We start from the raw sequence: 7,013 nt of genomic DNA on the forward strand, positions 1-7,013 counted from the left end.
GCAACTCCGTTGTTGCACTGAGCTATCTCTTTTGTTTGGCCTGCACCTGCCTGCCCGAGTTGCAATGTGCTTCGGCAAGATTCGAAACTCAGGACTTGAGTTTGTGGTAGTAACAAATAACTATACCACTTTTTTGCATTTGAGAGAGTTTAAAAATTCGATCATAATACTATACTCTTTTATATTTATAAAATAATACAATTTCAAATAATTTATTATTAATATATTATATATTATTTAAATATTTATATATATAGTTTCTATAAATGTATTTAATATTATATTATAATTTAAATTCTTTATAATATTTATATTTTATTTATATATTTATATTTTTTTTTTTGATTATGTGTTTTTATAATTTATTATAATATTAATTAAGTAATTATAACATGTAAAACTTTTATTATTTAATTATAATTATATATTATTATTTAATTATATTTAATTTATTATTATTTATTAATATTATAATAATAATTTATTATTTATAATTAATTTATTTGTATTCATTAGTTATTAAATTATTTATATATTATAATTAATTATTAGTTTATATTATATAAATTATTATATAATATTTAATATATTTGATAAATTATATGTGTGTATAATATTAATTTTTTATGGATTATTATTACATTTAATCTTGCGGAGGTTATTTGTGTTACGGTTATTCTTATTAATTCCGGAGAGGAGCGAGATATTTGTTGGTTGTTCTGTAGTTCTTATGTTGGATATATGATTATGAGATGGTAATTCTATGTTTATGTATATATTCTTCTTGTTATATAGTTAGTTCTATTCAACTTTATTATTTAGTTGTCTTTATATTGTTGATAGATTGTTATCATATTATTATTATATTTTTCATAGTTTTTGTTTTTATTTTTTGTTATATATTGCTAATGCTATTCTTTTAGATTATATAATGTAGCTTTTTTGGTTTTTTTTTTTTTTTTTTTGGTCGTTGTATGTCTCTATATGTTATGTGTATGTTTTTTTTTTTTTTCTTTTTTTTTTTGTCTATTTTTTTTGTTGTTTTTTTTTCTTTTTTATTATTTCTTTATTATATCTTGTTTACTGTTTTTGTTTTTTTTATTTTTTTTTTTTTATATTATTATATATTATCTATATTTTTTTTTTTTTTTCTTTTTTTTTTTCTTATTATGTAATATTATGTTTATTATGTATATATTAATTTCTTGTATGTTGTTTTTAATATTTATTTGTTTTTTATTTCTTGTTATTTAATTATTATATTTATTATTTTTTAATTTTTTTTCTTTTATGTTTATTTAACGGAGAGAATAAAGTTAAGGATAGAGGAAAAAAAAAGATGAAAAGGGTACATGTCTCATCTTATATTGTACAATTATCTTATCAACACCAGAATTGTCTTTTATTAAAATTCTTTTATATATTATCAGACATAATAAATCTTATTTCCCAATTATTTTTCTTACTGTAACGCCCCTCTTTAATATATTCTCGTATTAACCTCTCCTGTATATTTTTCAAATATAAGATTTAAAATAGAAATATTATTATCAATAAAAATATTTATAATAGAGTAAATAAATATATAAAAAAACTACATCTATTATCATAATTATATATGATATTACGTAATAATAGCTATTATATAATATATATATATACTTAATTATATTATAAGCATATTTTTGAGCTTATTCTGCATTGATTTAAATAATAAATATTAATACATATCTCTGATCTACTATATTGCGTAATGGTTTGGCTTTTAATTACTTATAATCAAAATAGCTCTTATAGACTAAAGTTCATGATGTTTTCTTTAAAAAAAAAAAACTAATAATAATCTAAAAGATGGAAGAGAGAAAAAATAATCTCATCACTCCCTCGTGGAGAGAGAGAGAGAGAGAGAGAGGAGAGAGAGAGAGAGAGAGAGAGAGAGAGAGAGAAGCGCTAGGAGAAGAGGTTGTCATTTTAATAAAAACAAAATTTCTAAAGAAAAAAGAGAGAGATGAGAAGAGAGTAGAGAGAAGAATATGTTAGAAGAGCTGGAAAAGAGAAGGAGAGCCTACAAATTTTTTTTTTTTTGTAGGTGCCCCCTCCCCCCCTCTGTCACGACCGACCCGATCCGGGATGAATCCCGCTGCACCCGGGTCGCGACACGAACGAACAGACTGACCAGGATCTGGTTAGGATATTGGTTCGAATTGAATCTTCCAATAATTTACTCAAACAACACACACAGACACAGAGCTAACTATGAATCATCAACACACACAGGGAACAAAACATCTATCTTTTTTTTTTTCTTTTTTCCTCAAACAATCATCTACAAAATACATATACATGGCTTTTAACCAGAAAGAAAGAAAGAAAAAAGCCATGACTGTACAAAATCAAAAGTACAAAACAATACTTACTGATCAGACTCCGAATCTATTCCTGGACTTCCTCCTTTCCATAAAACCTGAAAAACCACCAGAAAACAAGAGTGAGCTAAACAGCTCAGCAAAGCAACAAACCTCTCAATCAAATTCTCAAATCAAAACCAAATACATCAGACCAAAAATCTAATCAGAAATCAGGAACATAATCGTATCTCAAATCAGAACAGAATCAAATCAGAACTTATACGGACATATATCAAACCAGAATCAGAGTCGTACATATCAAGTACCTCAGAATACAAATCAGAACAGAATAACTCAACAGAGTCAGAATCGTAAGAAATCAGAATTCTATGTATATTCAAATCAGAACTAAACGGAACAATATCAAATCGAAACAGATCAGATCAGACAGATCACATCAATAAATCATAAATCAGAATTACAGATCATATCGTATCAGAATCATAATTGCTTACAGAACAGATACAGAAATCAGAATCAGATTTGCTTACAGAAGATATTACGGAAATCAGAATCAATATATCAAGAAATCAGATATCAATATTATTAATATATAGCTCAAATGCCTGACACTAACGGGAATCTCTACGGATTCGGCCCCTTATGCCTCCCTTCCCAGAACACTGACTGAATCTCATAGGATCCAGGCCCTTATGCCTCCTCTTTGTGCTCACTCAGCACAGAACAGAGATGTGACTTATACACCAGAACAAAATTCATCGGATCCGGAACAGAACATGAATCAGATTCTAAGATTTACACATTTCAGATTTCCAGACACTAACTGAATCTCATAGGATCCAGGCCCCTTATAGCTCCCTTTTTATAGCATATAATATGCATATTAATTCAAAAGAAAATCCGAGACAAATCAGGAATCAGACAAAAATCGGGCAGTCACATACGGCAATATACGGAATTTACACAATTTTCCTGAAAATCACAAAATTACCAAATTTGCACAGAATACATATAATAATTGATAATTTAAACTTTTCAGCAAACACCAAATTATTTTTCTAACTTACGCAACTACAATATCATTATTTGTCTTAAACAAAAATGTTTTACCAGACTATATAAACAAAATAAATCCAGTTGAAATACAAACCCAAAGTCAATCAAAAAAATATCCCGAACAAAAATATTTAAAATATAGTCCAAACGTGCAACCGCACTGAAGTCTTTGTATACCGATAATTCTCTATAAAGTGATGAGATGATCTCATCTATTATTCTTAAATTATTAGATATTATTGTTCAGCCAATACATAAATCTACCGAGCCAGGGAGCACTACGTAGACAAATTTAATATTACTTAACCACAATAATAACAGAAGCAGTTACAGAACCACCGGTAAAACTGAACCAATACAAAGATACGGACCGAAATCGCTACGCGGAACACAACAATGTCCGGACAATCCTTTATAAAATAAGACGTCGATAACACGACGGTTCTCTTTATGGAAAATTGGAATGAAAGGCGGAATGTGCCTACTTCGTACAGCAAATCCTGACAGTCTCTCTCTATCGGACGGAAGTAACGGCTTCTGCGTGTATATGCCGAACTCATGAGCCAACCCAGACCCAAAAATCAAGCCTTGTATTTTATTTCAAATTATAAAAAATGCACCTTCCCTCTCTCTATGATTTCTCTCTATCCTCCTCTACCCTCTCCCTCAAAATCAAATATTTATTTAATGATTTTCTCCCATCGCTTTCTTCATATCATACACAAAACGACTGATTATTCATATGCTATTCAATATTTTCATTAATTATATCTTAAATCTCCTCGGGCAATATTTTTTTCTTTTTTTACTTTTCAATAGATTCTTTTGAATTAATTTTTTTGAATGCAGTTAAATATATTACTTATACTTCCAGATCTTTTTCTTTTTTTTTTTTTCGGGTTTTTTTTGTTGAGAATTGCAAAAATGCATTAAACCAAAGAGCCAAAGGTAAAATAAAAGAGCATATTCAAATCTAAATGTTAGCAGTGGGTTCCACCAGAATTCCTTCTTCAATAACCTAGAATAAGAAAGAAGGGAATGGTGGATCTATCAAAAATCAGAATTATCAAAAGAAGAAAATTGATTTCTATAAGCCAACAGTAGCACAACAATTCGCTCGCTTAATAACAAGCCTCTGTGCTGCCGTGGGATCAGCTTGAGGACGCAGTTACCACATTTCTAATGCTGAAAGTGAAGATAAAATATATACAGACCTCATTGTTAGAAGTCGGATTTTAGGAGAGAATGAGATCTTGTCCTCGATCGTCCAATTATTAAATTCCCTGCTCTTAAATGAATCCCTTGGTATTCATCCAAAGAACTTATTTTCAAGAATGCTCCTGAGTAATATTTTGAAGTTAGTGCGCAATGCATTCGATTCGGAAAATATTTATCTTCATATGACATACTATCAATTAATTTCATTTATTGTTTCCTATAGTAAGGACTACATTCCAAGAATCAATATCCGAAAACTCGCTAGTTTCTAGCCTAGCTTCTTCGGCCCACTCGTCTATGAATGCGAATTCTGCCTATCTACGACTATACCAACCGTCGATGCATCGACCCCTTAGCACACTTCCTTGCATTATTTATGTCCATAATTGCAGCACGTGCGCTTCTAGGAAACGTCCTCGGGCCTCATGAGCCCTCGCGCACTAACTACAATAAAATTAAGAATTTTATGTCATGGAATAATTCCTGACAGAATTTTGATAGTTGGCTATCACCCTATCTAGTACATACATTGCCTGCATCCTTTTCTCTATCTAGGACTTGAAACTCGACAAAAACAGTGTTATCTTTGACATAACTTAACATAAATATGGTTTAAAAAAAAAAAATCATTTTAGAAAAATAAAAGGTTTCCAAATAATAGATCTTCTATCTAATATAAACCGAAATCACAGTCGACTAAACAATTCTATCCTGAACAGCAATATAAGACTTGATGTAACCAATTAAACCCAATGGATAGACTGCTTACGCTAACTGCTAAAGTAAATATATGTACTTGTAAATGGGAACTATAGCAAACCCCTAGTAGATGGGCCAAAGGTAGCACTGATCACAACATTCATCATTAGTCTTTAACAACAAGGCACCAGCTCAGTAACCAATTATTTGGCAAGACACGGATCTGTTAACACAACTTCTTCCTCCTCTTCTCTCTAGCTCCTCTCTCTCCTCTCCTTTCTCGGGCGGATATCTTCTCATCTCTCTCTCTATCAGTCTCACCGCTCAACTGCCACACGAATTTTCGGGATCACACACAATACAAACACAACACAACCATTGGAACGATGCGCCCGGCCGATCGCCAGATCTTCCCAGGACGATCAGACCAAATTGGATCGTCTTGGACGGTTCCCAGAACTAGTTTCAGGCCGATATTTTGAACAGTGCCAATCGGCCTGGCCGAATTCTCAATCGGCCTGGACGATGCATACAGAAAATCACCTGGAGCAAATCTGGGCAAATTCTGGAGCAAATTCTCAACTGATCGTCTCAGGACGATCCCAGATCGTCTCAGGACGATCCCAGATCGTCCTGGATGATCCTGGAGCAGATTTTGATATTACACCCTCCCCCCGAGGTCCCTCCTTAAATTCGCCCATGACTAAAATTATGATAGCAAACCTTGCTTATGTCCTAAGTAGTCCTACAATAAAACATATCTTAAGGTCCATAAGGAACATGTAATGTTAAATACTTTTTATTTATAATTTTAGCTTAATTAGAAGTGAGAAATATGGGATAACTCTAGGAATGTCTTTCTTTGGAACTTTTATTTGGTCCAGTGAACGTACGTAGAGCTACGTTCGATCGGCACTAAGATCGCAGGCACAAAACGAGAAATACCAAGAAATACCGAGCAATACCAATAATAACGAGAAATATCATTATGTGAAGACAAAATATCGAGTAATACCGAGCAATACCGAGTGTTACGGGCTAGAATATATGCGACGGTAGAATTTGTAAATTCGCGTCTAAGCGTTGTACGAATATTCAGCACACAAACAAAAAAGAAAATAAACACTAGGATTTTTACGTAGAAAACCCAAAAGAGCTAAAAAACCATGGGGCCTCGCCCAGGTTAAAAGTTCCACTAGTGTTGCGTAAATTACAAGAAGCTGATTCGTCCTAAAAGTTAGGACAATCAGATTTACAATAAAGTTCATCTGAATTGAAACAAAGTTATGAAGTTGTGCAAAATCCTGGTGTTTCTCTAATATCCGGGAGAGTTCCGGCGTATTCAGGCGGTGGGAAGAACTCCGGTGGTGGTCGAGGATCAGATGATTCTCCTTTTCCCCTTTATCTTCCTCTTCTTCCTCTCCTTCTTCTTACTTGAGTCATCTTGTGAAGAATGAGGGCTGTATTTATATTTTTTCTAGAGTGGCATGACTTGTAAATAGGTGTGAGATCATGGGCGAATAGGGAGTGGTCGAATGGACGACCGATATTTAACCCTTTGATCGTTCACTGTTCGTTGGACATTTGAAGGCCTTAGTGATGTCAGAATTCAACGATCTTGGGCTCATTGGATTTGTCTTGTCGAGCCGTTCGATTCGAGTATAAGCCCGT

Source organism: Dendrobium catenatum, unplaced genomic scaffold (assembly GCF_001605985.2).
Source record: "Dendrobium catenatum unplaced genomic scaffold, ASM160598v2 fragScaff_scaffold_231, whole genome shotgun sequence".
NCBI classification, from domain to species: domain Eukaryota; kingdom Viridiplantae; phylum Streptophyta; class Magnoliopsida; order Asparagales; family Orchidaceae; genus Dendrobium; species Dendrobium catenatum.